We start from the raw sequence: 11,830 nt of genomic DNA, 5'->3' as shown, positions 1-11,830 counted from the left end.
ATACTTTGTTTTCGTAATTGATACTCATAAAAACTTCCTTTAAGTTCTTTGTCGTTTAAATTTGCCTGTTTTTATATCATTGGATTAGAATGAATAACATCTTGGATTTCATAAATTTATATCAACAAATTGGCTGTATATTTTTTAAAAAAGTCGTTGAAGCCTTCTGATTCAAACTTCATCTCTTTTTTAAATTTATTTTTATCTTTAGCTACAACAACTGTTGTTTTATAATTCTTTTCATTAACTTCTATTGCTATAATTTTTATCGCATAATGTTTTGCCTTATTATATTTGTCAAGTTATTTCACAACTAATTCAACCGATTTATAATTTCCTTGAGTTGCAAATTTCATCTACATCTTTTATTTAAGTGTTCTCTAAATGTTTCAACAACAATCGCTTTTAAGTCTGTAAAAGTTGAATAATGATTAATATATCTTTTCATCAATTCTTGAATGTCTTTATTATGAAACTCATTACCATCATCTGTTTGTAAATTATTTGGATTGCGGCCTTCTCTATACGTTTTTTCAAAAGCATCAACAATTTTCTTAAGTTCTTTATCTTTAACTGCAATAGCCCAAGAAAATTTTGAAAGAAAAAACCAAAACATTTAATAAATATTTATATCCATTATTTATTTTAGAAATTTCTTTCAATTTTCAAGAGTCCATTTTTATTAGATCTGTTTGCAATAAGTCATCCATACTCAGAAAAATTATAGTTCTTATTTTCAAATTTTTTCTCTTAGGTTCGTGTAATTCATTAATAATTTCTTCACGAATATTTAGGCTTTCGCCTAAAAAATTTTTCTAACGAATTTCCTTTTCTTCATTTTACATACTGTACAAGGACCTTCAACTCTGTCTTCCATTTCTAGTTGTTACTTTGAGAGGATCATGTATTTCAGTAAACTTTGTACACTTCAAACAGAAGATATTGTTTTCCATTTATGTATAATAAAAATCAATAAGACTTAAATTATTTCACTAAAAATAACTTACTTTTCATCAATTGGACCATTTTCAAATTCCTTCTTTAGACTTACAGTTAGAAAATTTGATTTGTGTACAGTTATTGATTGATTATTATTATTTAGTTTATATAGTTTAGCAGATATAGTTACTGTTATATCAAAATCGTCAAATTCCAAATCTCTAATTATGTTCTTAGCATCAACAATTATTCTTTTAAGCCTGAAATCATATTCAAAATTGTGTATATTTTGTTTGTCTCGAGTCATAAAAGTATATTCAATTATTTACACTATTTACACTGCATACACTATATCTTCTAGTCTATTGCACCTTTCTGAAGTAAATGTATGGTCTGTATGCATGCTTTTCATTTTTTCCTCAAGACTTGTTATAGTGTTAATATTATCATGCTGAATCTGTGATACTTTTTCATTAAAATGTGTTTCATTAACATAATTATTGAATTATGTTAGAATACTTGTATATAAAGGATTTGTAATGTATTCGTTTTCTATGTATTGTTTAGTAATAACATCATAATCAAATGCTGAATCATTTGTATTTGTAATTCTTCTACCATTAAAATCAATATATCCTTTAGTCACTTTAAAAATGAAAGGTAATTCTTTATGGAAATGTTTAATTAAACTTTCTTTTTTTTTAATCAATTTATGCTTCTTTTGAGTTTTAGCCTATGCCTTATAACCAAAAAAGTCAATTTATAAAAATCAAAATATCGTTAAACTTATTTTTCATGTAAGATAGTTTTAAGACATACAGGCAGAGGTTTCCACATATTACTGCATCAAAATTCTGAATTCGTGGTACATTTTAGTTCAACTCACTTTAACCTACATATTTAACAAATTCTTTTGGACAATTTCTGACAAATAATTCAAATACAAAATTTTTATTATTATTCTTATAATAGCAAATCCAGAAAGTACCAGGATGCCCAGATGTATCTACATTTACTATGCCACTTCTAAGGTTCTAGGCTCATTAGGAAAGTTATCAAGTATAAATATTTAATTTTTAATTCTTTAACTAATTCTTCTATGTCAAAATGTCATAATGGTTTGTTATATAATCTAATAATTTTTTGGATTTTTTTACTGCTTTCCCTTTCTCTCCATTGCTAGATTCTGTCTTGTCTGTTCTTCTAATTCTGTATCAGCTTTTTTATTGTTTATTACTTTATTTGCTACTGCCGGAGAACCACTAGCAAATAAACTAATCGTTGCTAGACATGGTAATGCAGCTAATAGTAATTGAAGAAATCCACCTTCATGCTGTGTTAATCCTTTACCTTCTCTTCTTTTCGTTAGATATTCGTTAATCTTTTTCACAACAGGAATACCTAATGTAACAAATAAGTCTCCATCAGTTTTTTTATTGATTTGGTCATTATCCAGTTAAAATTTATTTGACTTTGCTTTAGTTTTGCCACTTGGTAGCAAAGTATAATCAATTGAAAAGTTATTCATATATATATATATATATGTATATATATATATATATATATATATATATATATAATATTTATAAAGATTAAAAATTTTTATAATTCTATTATACGAGTACATAACTCCACGAAACCCTCATTCAGTAGCTTTTCCTTAGTATGACATATTCTCATTCACAGTTAATTTCAAATTTTTTCATTTTCGCCATTCTCTGTCTTGCATATGTCTATATGTCTTTCCTTGAGGAAACAACAACAGGTGTTATAGTTTCAGTTCTAAAATTCTCAATTCCTATATTTCTCATAGAAGCTGAAATTGGTATTTGATTTTCTTTCCTAGCATCATCTTGATGACTGTCATTCTTAGACATAATTTTGTTGTTGTACTTCTGTTATATATCTTATTGTCAATAAAGCAGCAGTTTTCTGTTTTAAATTAGCACCGGAAATGGGCATTCTTCCTTTCACAGCATATTGAACTTCTTTATTAGCTTGATGTATAGCTTCTAAATATTTATGATCACTGTAGGTAGTGTCATACTTTTTGCATGTTTCATCTAGTGGATTGTCTCTGGGTCAAGGATGAGTTTCTGTCGCAATGGTGGGAAAGCATTGTTATCCCCATTTTGAAACCTGGCAAGAACCCTTTGGAGGTCGACAGCTAGCGGCCCATTAGCCTCACCAACGTTCTTTCCAAGTTGCTCGAACGGATGGTGAGCCGGCAGTTGAGTTGGGTACTCGAGTCACGGGGCCTCATGGCTCCGTCTCAGGGTGGGTCCGGTAAAGGCCGCTCTGCTGCCGACAATCTGGTGAGCCTGGAGTCCGCCATCCGTACGGTCTTTGCCCGCCATCAGCACCTGGTCGCTGTCTTTTTCGACATGCGGAAGGCGTACGATACTACATGGCGCCATCACATCCTCTCTACACTTGATGATTGGGGTCTTCGGGGTCCGCTGCCGATTTTTATACGCAATTTTCTGAAGCATCGTACCTTCCGCGTGCAAGTCGCGGCCTCTCATAGTTCCTCCCGATTTCAGGAGAACGGGGTGCCACAGGGATCTGTTTTAAGTGTCTGTTCTTATTAGCAATTAACAGGCTCGCTGCGGCGGTGGGAACGTCTGTCTCAGCGTCCTTGTATGCTGACGACTTCTGCCTTTACTATAGCTCTCATGGCATTGCAGCTGCTGAACGTCAGGCGCAAGGCGCAGTCTTGGGCTGTAGCACATGGCTTCCAGTTTTCGGCAGCCAAGACCTGCGTTATGCATTTCTGTCAGTGACGCACTGTTCATCCGGAGCCACAGCTTTACCTTGATGGCGAACTTCTTGCTGTGGTGGAGTCACCTAGGTTTTTGGGTGTGACTTTTGATGCCCGGTTGACTTGGCTGCCTCATGTTCGGCAGCTTAAACAGATGTGTTGGCGGCATCTAAATGCTCTGCGATGCTTGAGCCACACCAGGTGGGGCGCCGACCGATCTACCCTCTTACGGCTCTACCAGGCGTTAATACAGTCCCGGCTGGATTATGGCTCAACATCCCCATCTGCATTGTGGGTGCTGGACCCAATCCTACACAGCGGGATACGCCTTGCCACTGGTGCTATCCGGACCAGCCCTGTGGATAGCATACTTGTGGAGGCGAGTGTCCCTCCACTGTGGTTATGGCGCCAACGTTTACTGGCTGCTTATGCTACTCATGTTTTAGCTTGCCCGGGCATCCTAACTATTGTCTAATATTCCCACAGTCGCACGTCCATCTCCCGGGACGGTTGTACGATTGCGGTCCGTGTCAGAGAACTTCTCTCCACGCTTGGGGTTTTCACTGTTCCACCTCCTTTCTGGGCCCCTCTGCATACACCCCCATGGTGTGTGCCTCGCCCTTGCCTTCGGCTCGATTTGGCACAGAGCCCGAAGGACTCAGTCCCTCCGGAGGCCTTCCGCCGCCGCTTTTATTCCATCCTAGCCACGTATCAGGGCTCTGGTGTGGTATACACTGACGGTTCGATGGTTGCTGATCAGGTAGGTTATGCACTAACTCTAGGGGACCATTACGAACAACGCTCCTTGCCGGCTGGCTGCAGCGTTTTCGCTGCCGAGCTGGTCGCCATTTTTTGTGCCCTAGAGTATATCCACTCCTGCTCAGGTGAGTTCTTCATTATCTGTAGCGACTCCCTGAGCGGTTTACTAGCTATCGACCAGTGTTTCCCTCGCTCTCTTCTGGTGATGGCTATCCAGGAGTCCCTGCATACTCTTGCCCATTGTGGCCGCTCTGTGGTCTTTGTGTGGACCCCCGGTCATGTCGGTATCCTGGGCAATGAACATGTAGACCGCCTGGCCAAACAGGCCACAAGTGAACCATCCCTGGACTTTGGCCTCCTGGAGACTGATTTGCGAGCAGTCTTACGCCACTTAGTTTTCGCGCTATGGGACGCTGAATGGCGCGGTCTGACCACCCCTAACAAACTCCGTGCCGTCAAGGAGACGACGACTGTGTGGCAGACATCCCTGTGAGCCACTCACAGAGACTCAGTAGTCCTTTCCCAGCTCCGCATTGGCCACACCCGCTTGACACACAGCTTTATACTGTACTCGATTTTATTTTGTTTTGGTTACCCTCAGAATATAATGCACCTGACTGATATAATATATCTGCATAGTTAGATAAATCAACCTCATCTATAGGAATCTATTTTTCAGTTAAAAGATTCGTTATTCCATCCATTCCTTCTGAGTTTCAACACTTCTGCTGGTCACTAAACACCCCAGACATTGCAATGTACTGTTCAGAAGAGACCTCCACCTTCTTGTACTCTTACTTGTTTATGGACAGCCCTGCAGGATTCATAGTCAGTTCCCTCCAGCACTACTTGAGACATTAGTTGAGTCCATGCCATATCATGCCATAACTGCGTGCTGAGGGGCGCCCTACACGTTATTAGGCAGGTGTACCAGTTTCTTTGGCTCTTCAGTGTCTGTCTTTTTAACTTTCTGTTCTTTATCATGTAACTTATTTCACCTTCTTGACTGTTTCATATTTATTCAACACATACTGTATTGAAACTTCCTGGCAGATTAAAACTGTGTGCCCTACCGAGACTCGAACTCGGGACCTTTGCCTTTCGCGGGCAAGTGCTCTACCAACTGAGCTACAGAAGCACGACTCACGCCCGGTACTCACAGCTTTTACTTCTGCCAGTACCTCGTCTCCTACCTTCCAAACTTTACAGAAGCTCTCCTGCGAACCTTGGAAACATCCCCCAGGCTGTGGCTAAGCCATGTCTCCGCAATATCCTTTCTTTCAGGAGTGCTAGTTCTGCAAGGTTCGCAGGAGAGCTTCTGTAAAGTTTGGAAGGTAGGAGACAAGGTACTGGCAGAAGTAAAAGCTGTGAGTACCGGGCGTGAGTCGTGCTTCAGTAGCTCAGTTGGTAGAGCACTTGCCCGCGAAAGGCAAAGGTCCCGAGTTCGAGTCTCGGTCGGGCACACAGTTTTAATCTGCCAGGAAGTTTCATTTCAGCGCACACTCCGCTGCAGAGTGAAAATCTCATTCTGGAAACATACTGTATTGCTGCTTTGGCTAATGTATAATCATATTTTTAACTATTGTAAGATCTACTATCATAAGATTTACTGTCATACTGTTTAATTGTTTTATGTCATCAGATTCTAGTAAATATTGATATTGGTGATAGAGAATCATTTTGTAACTTCTCCGTTTTCTTCAATAGTTTTCAAATCATTATCACCTAAACCTTCAGTTCCTAATTTAACTTGTTGGATAGCATCAATAACAGGTTAATCCTCTGTTTTATATCTTTCATATTCTGTTCTTCGTTGTTTTTTTGCTAAAGCTTGAATCCTTTTAACTATTCACCATCTTTTCTTTCATGTAGTGTTTTTAACGACTTTTGGGTCATATTTTGTCAACATTTAATAACACACAAAATATTTTATTTTATGTTTTAAAATTTATGTTCATGTTTAACATTATGTTTAACAATTTAACATTTATATTTACATTGCTATAAAAGACTTGATTTTATCTGTATATTTTCCATCATTACGTTTTCTTGTCATACCTATTGTAAAATATCTAAACTCTTCCTCATTCCAACTTCCTCTATACATTCGATTAAAACCATCAAATTTTAAATCACTACCAACAAACTCAGGGAAAATATAGATTAATTTTGTATGACCTTGTCTAAAGATATTTATGAAATTAAGACTAATAGCTTTGGTATCTTCGAACATGCTGAGCTAAATAAGAATACTCTATTCCTTTGTGTCTGTGTCTAGTAAAATTCCCTCTAACTCCATCCTGATTATCAAGAAAGAAATCCAATTCTGCAAGTGAATTATCTTGACTTTCACACTATGGTAGAATATCGTCGTTATTTTTGATAAAAGTAACAATATTCTCTTTATTTTTGTCTTCAACGTTTTTAGACATTTTCATAAATTCTTGATGCTTTTGTTGATCTAAACTTCTAGAATAAACATATAAATGATTGATTTCTTTTGTTTGTACAGCCTGGAGCTAAAATATAATTCTCAATCATTAATGTTCTTTTCCACAACCACTTGGTCCTGTTATTTATCGACTTGAGTTAGGTAATAGTTAACCATATGTGTTGTTTGATTTATTCATAAATGCTTAGTTTTGTTTCACAGGCATTTTTCGTTTAATTAGCAAGAATTATTCAATATTAAATGAGTGAATTATTTTGGTTTTGTTAATTCCTCAGCTTTCAAAAAAAAAAAAGAAAAGAAAAGATTAACTGTACCTGTGAGATATGGGTATAATCATGATACACTAGTTGTTATTTATACATTTTATACTTCAAATATAATATCAAAAGATTTTAGACTGTGTTGTGGCAGAGAAACAACAGAAATTCGTGAGGGTCAGTATAATTTGAAAATCTCATAAAATAAAACCTAATACACATATTAGATCAGAAGAACATGTAATTGAGTGTATCGTGACTGGTGTTAAGTTGTATATGGATACAAAAGGTAGCATCGGTAGTGTGTTAGGATTTAGTAACCAAATTATTCCACCAAATGAAAAGTTCCTAAAATTCCACCATTTGAGTTAGTTAACATTAATTTTAATTTAGTGGAGGCACTGAATTAAAGCAAAGTGTGCACTTTGATCACAAAACTAATATTAATACTTTATTTAAGCATAATATGTAATTTGGTGCACCTACAACTTATGAACCACATCATCCTTCATACATTCCATTTCATGATAAAATTCATATCTTAGATATAACTATAACTAATGAAAATGATAATTTGATTGACTTCAATGGTGGTAGTGTTACACTTACTTAAGAAAGGCATTAGACTGTAAATCTGATTAACTGAAATTTTATTCCTAGTAAATTCACAAGATTGAAAGCACATGTATTAAGCATTTCCTGTGAATGAGAGAAGCAAAAATAACCTTAATAATCCTAACTAGTATATACTGATTATTATTCACATTTATGATGTTTAGGTTCATCCTAATCATGTTTGGTTGTACACGAGTTTTAATTTGTTCCTACTGATGTAATAGATACCCAACCTATGATGGTAAATCTAATAAAATATTAATAGTTTAATAAAATAATAATTGGTAATTATGTAGCAAAACTATTTCACTTCGTGCCCACAAAGAAAGGAAATTATGTTGTATCTAGAATAGAACACCCTTTTATTTCATAATCACTTTTGTTGTATTTGACTTCATCTCTTGCTGATAAAATAAGCATGGAAGCCCATATACTTAACAACAGTAAAATAAAGAGCAAGAAAAATAAAGGACGCACTGGAAGCTTGGTTTTTTTAAAAATTAACATGAATTTCTGTAGGAGGGTTATCTAACTGTAAGTTTTAATTCTAGTTCAACAGCAAATGACTCTATTCTTAGATTGCCTGATAATAATAATGCAGCCTGCTGGTGTGGCCTAGCGATTCTAGGCGCATCAGTCTGGAACTTCATGACTGCTACAGTCGCAGGTTCGAATCCTGCCTCAGGCACGGACGTGTGTGATGTCCTTAGGTTAGTTAGGTTTAAGTAGTTCTGAGATCTGGGGGACTGATGACCTCAGATGTTAAGTCCCATAGTGCTCAGAGCCAATAACAATGCAGGAGTTGAAATATAAGCTACACTTCCAAGTGAAGGAAAAAATGTAGGAGAAAATGCGTATGTGTGTTGTCAACTACGGCACTAATTATGAGCTTGAACAACGAGGAATTATTTTCAAAAATCCTAAAATACCGATAGCTTTCTATGAATTTCAGAGTGCAGAAGTAGCTGGATTAACCACTAGGAAAAATTTGATGCTGGGCATCATGAATTACTATAATTCAATGAAATCTGATATTCCATATTTTATGTTCAATGTGTTTCAAACTAAAAAAAAACCAACTGATTGATCACTGTGTGATCATGTTATGTTACATACACTTATATTTGAATAATGGAAGGAATGAAATATTTCGTCAAGAAATATGAAATTTAGATCTGCTAAATAATTGTTTGAAAACTTATGATACTTTTCGTGACTTCATAGCAAACTATCTGATCTATCTGCTTAACACGACACTTAGAAGAAAGTGTGGTAACTGCAAAAGAAACGAAAATGAAACTTTTTGTGCTACTTTCAGCGGTAAAATACCGAATGATGCACTAGCCTATATAATTATGTATGGAATGCAAGATCTCATATATGATGCATATAACTGAATATTAACTGAGAATTTTTAAATACGTATCTCATTATCTTTATTTATATATGTGTTTTGGGCTCAGCAGTATAGTAATATTTGGGTCTTGCCTGCCTGAGATCACTGACTCAACTGAATGAGACACCATCTGCAAATATCTGATATAGGTATTAGTGCCTCCTTTTATTATCAAGCTATGCCTTCCTGTTTTTGTTCTGCCTTATCTCTGTCTTGCTCACAGTTATTTCCACCACAGTTGCACAGTAGGAAGCAGTTGCTGAAACCTGTCATAGATGGTACTACCTGTAGATGATGGTTTTTAACATTTTTTGGTTATTTGTTAACAGATTTTAGTGATTAACACTTCTAATTTCGCTCTTTAAGAGATTTACTGTCCTATCTAAATTATTAAAACGAATTTCGATATTTTTTTACGAATCAGAATTGTATATGAGAAATATCACATGTTTCAAAAGTTTCGAAAGTATTGACAACTGACACCACATTTTAAACTTTTTTACTTATTTATTACTCGATCATTGAACTATCGTTTTCAATAAGCTTTGTGTAGCCTGAGCAGCCCTTGCTGAATGCTGTAACAAATGGACTCAGCAGCCGATTCTGTTCTATTTGGGATCAACCTCCATTACTGCAGATCATCAAGAAAGTGACGTGCACAACTGCCAATATCTGTTCTTTCCTTTACAATTGGTGTTTACTTGCCAAGATCCACCAACAAGATGGGTGGACTATGGTAGCAGCCAAAGCTGCAGCCTAACAGCGATGCCAGTGTCAGCAGAAAAAGCAACCAATCACATCAAGAAAACCCCTCTGTATTTCTCCAACAGGCCTAGAGTCTTTTTAGTTTGAACTAAATTTATTTTTATCTTATTAAATATATTTTATTCACCAAAGCAGTTTATTTTGGCATGTTACTGCTCACTTTTTAAATACTAAGAATTTCATCAAAATTTATTAAGAATGATTCAAAACTCATTAAAATTCTATAAAACTATGATTTTCCAAATTAAGGGATATAAGGACTAGGAAACTGTTGGCGAATTTTATGCTCTAAAAAGCGTTAAAACAGTTAAATTTCCCCTCTGTTACCCTACATAAAATAAATATTCCAATATTCAATTATGCATAATACAGGACAGAAAAACTGTACTAATAAATTTCCAAAGCTGTCAAAATAAGGTCTTACATACCCTGATGTCATCATTAACGATCAGTCCAATATAAACAAAGTGGGAGCAAATTGTCCTGGCATTTGAATAGAAAGTGAACTAAAAAGGTATAAAATATGAATAAATCAGTTCCAAGCTGAGCATAAGCTGTTATACTTTAAAGATTCTAAAAATGTGCAACAATGAGCACATCTAATAAGTGATTACTATGCATATTACAATGCATGTATAAAATACCGATCTATATTGTAGAAAAATTCATAAGCGGCTCACTACACCTTCAGAATCCAAAAGAGAGTTATTACAGGGAGCAGAGCGAGACTGTCAAGTAAACCATCGTTTGAAACAGTAAAAATGCTAGCAAAAATATACATGCATATTATGAAAATACTAGAGTATATTAAAAGGAAAAACATACTAAATGGGAGCAAAACTGTCTAGCAAGTTATAAAAGTATTTAAAATTATATTAGCTATAAGTTCTTTTGAAAGATCTGTTAGGGTATATGTGCGGGGTCACTACCACTATTTAGTGAAATTTAGTATTTATAGTTTGTAACATATTCATATTAACATGCCTATTTTTGTTAGTGAACACTAGACATATTCACTTCTAGTACTACACACTGCATGTTACCAGTGTGCTGAGTAAATATGTGAATGAATAGGAAAAGTGATAGCAAACATTTCAAAACGTCGACATTCATTTGCTTAAGAAAATATATACTTACAAACACATCAAACAATTTTTAGAATGCAACACATGGAAGCTTTTCCCTTATCCATTGCTTTTTTTCGTCTTTCTGACTATTAAATGATGAAAAAAGCTAACTACCTTTTTCTCTCCCAATAGAGCTGACTTTTTCAATGTTACAAAAGTTTTTTTAATAAAAGTTGTATCTCAATTTTTGTTTTTCTTTATGTATAATGTAAGCTTTCTCCAAATATGTGAAACCTAAATTATTTTTTTGTTTTAGATGTTTGGCCTCTTCTGTGGAAGAACACTAATAAGAAAACACCAAACGTTCATTGGATCATAGAAAAGTGTCACAATAACAAAGCAAACAATGAAATATGGATTAAGAAGGCACAAACGCCAAAAATGCACTAGATTAGTGGCAATAATTGGTTAGCTTCCAAGATTCCTTGATGTTGAACATGGCATCCCATTCCATCCTGTTGAAGGTCTGCATGAATGACACTATCTGAAATGCAGTATGGAAGGTTCTGATGTTTCATTTCGTAAATTACAGTGCAAACTGACGTTTCCTTGTAAGACTTCCCAGTTTACACATCAGTTACACCATCCATGGCACTACAAAGAGACCAGTGTGATCTGTTATGAGGGTGATGAAAGATAGGTTGAAGACACAGGTACTTTCTCTGATTTAAGTATTTGATTGTGTGGGCCTTGCAGTACTTTTTCTTAAATTGGAACTTTCTGGGTCTAGTGTGTTACAGTGTTCTGTTCTGGGTTGGT

The sequence above is a fragment of the Schistocerca nitens genome, chromosome 1, assembly GCF_023898315.1.
Source record: "Schistocerca nitens isolate TAMUIC-IGC-003100 chromosome 1, iqSchNite1.1, whole genome shotgun sequence".
NCBI lineage: Eukaryota > Metazoa > Arthropoda > Insecta > Orthoptera > Acrididae > Schistocerca > Schistocerca nitens.
This window is presented reverse-complemented; position numbering follows the sequence as displayed.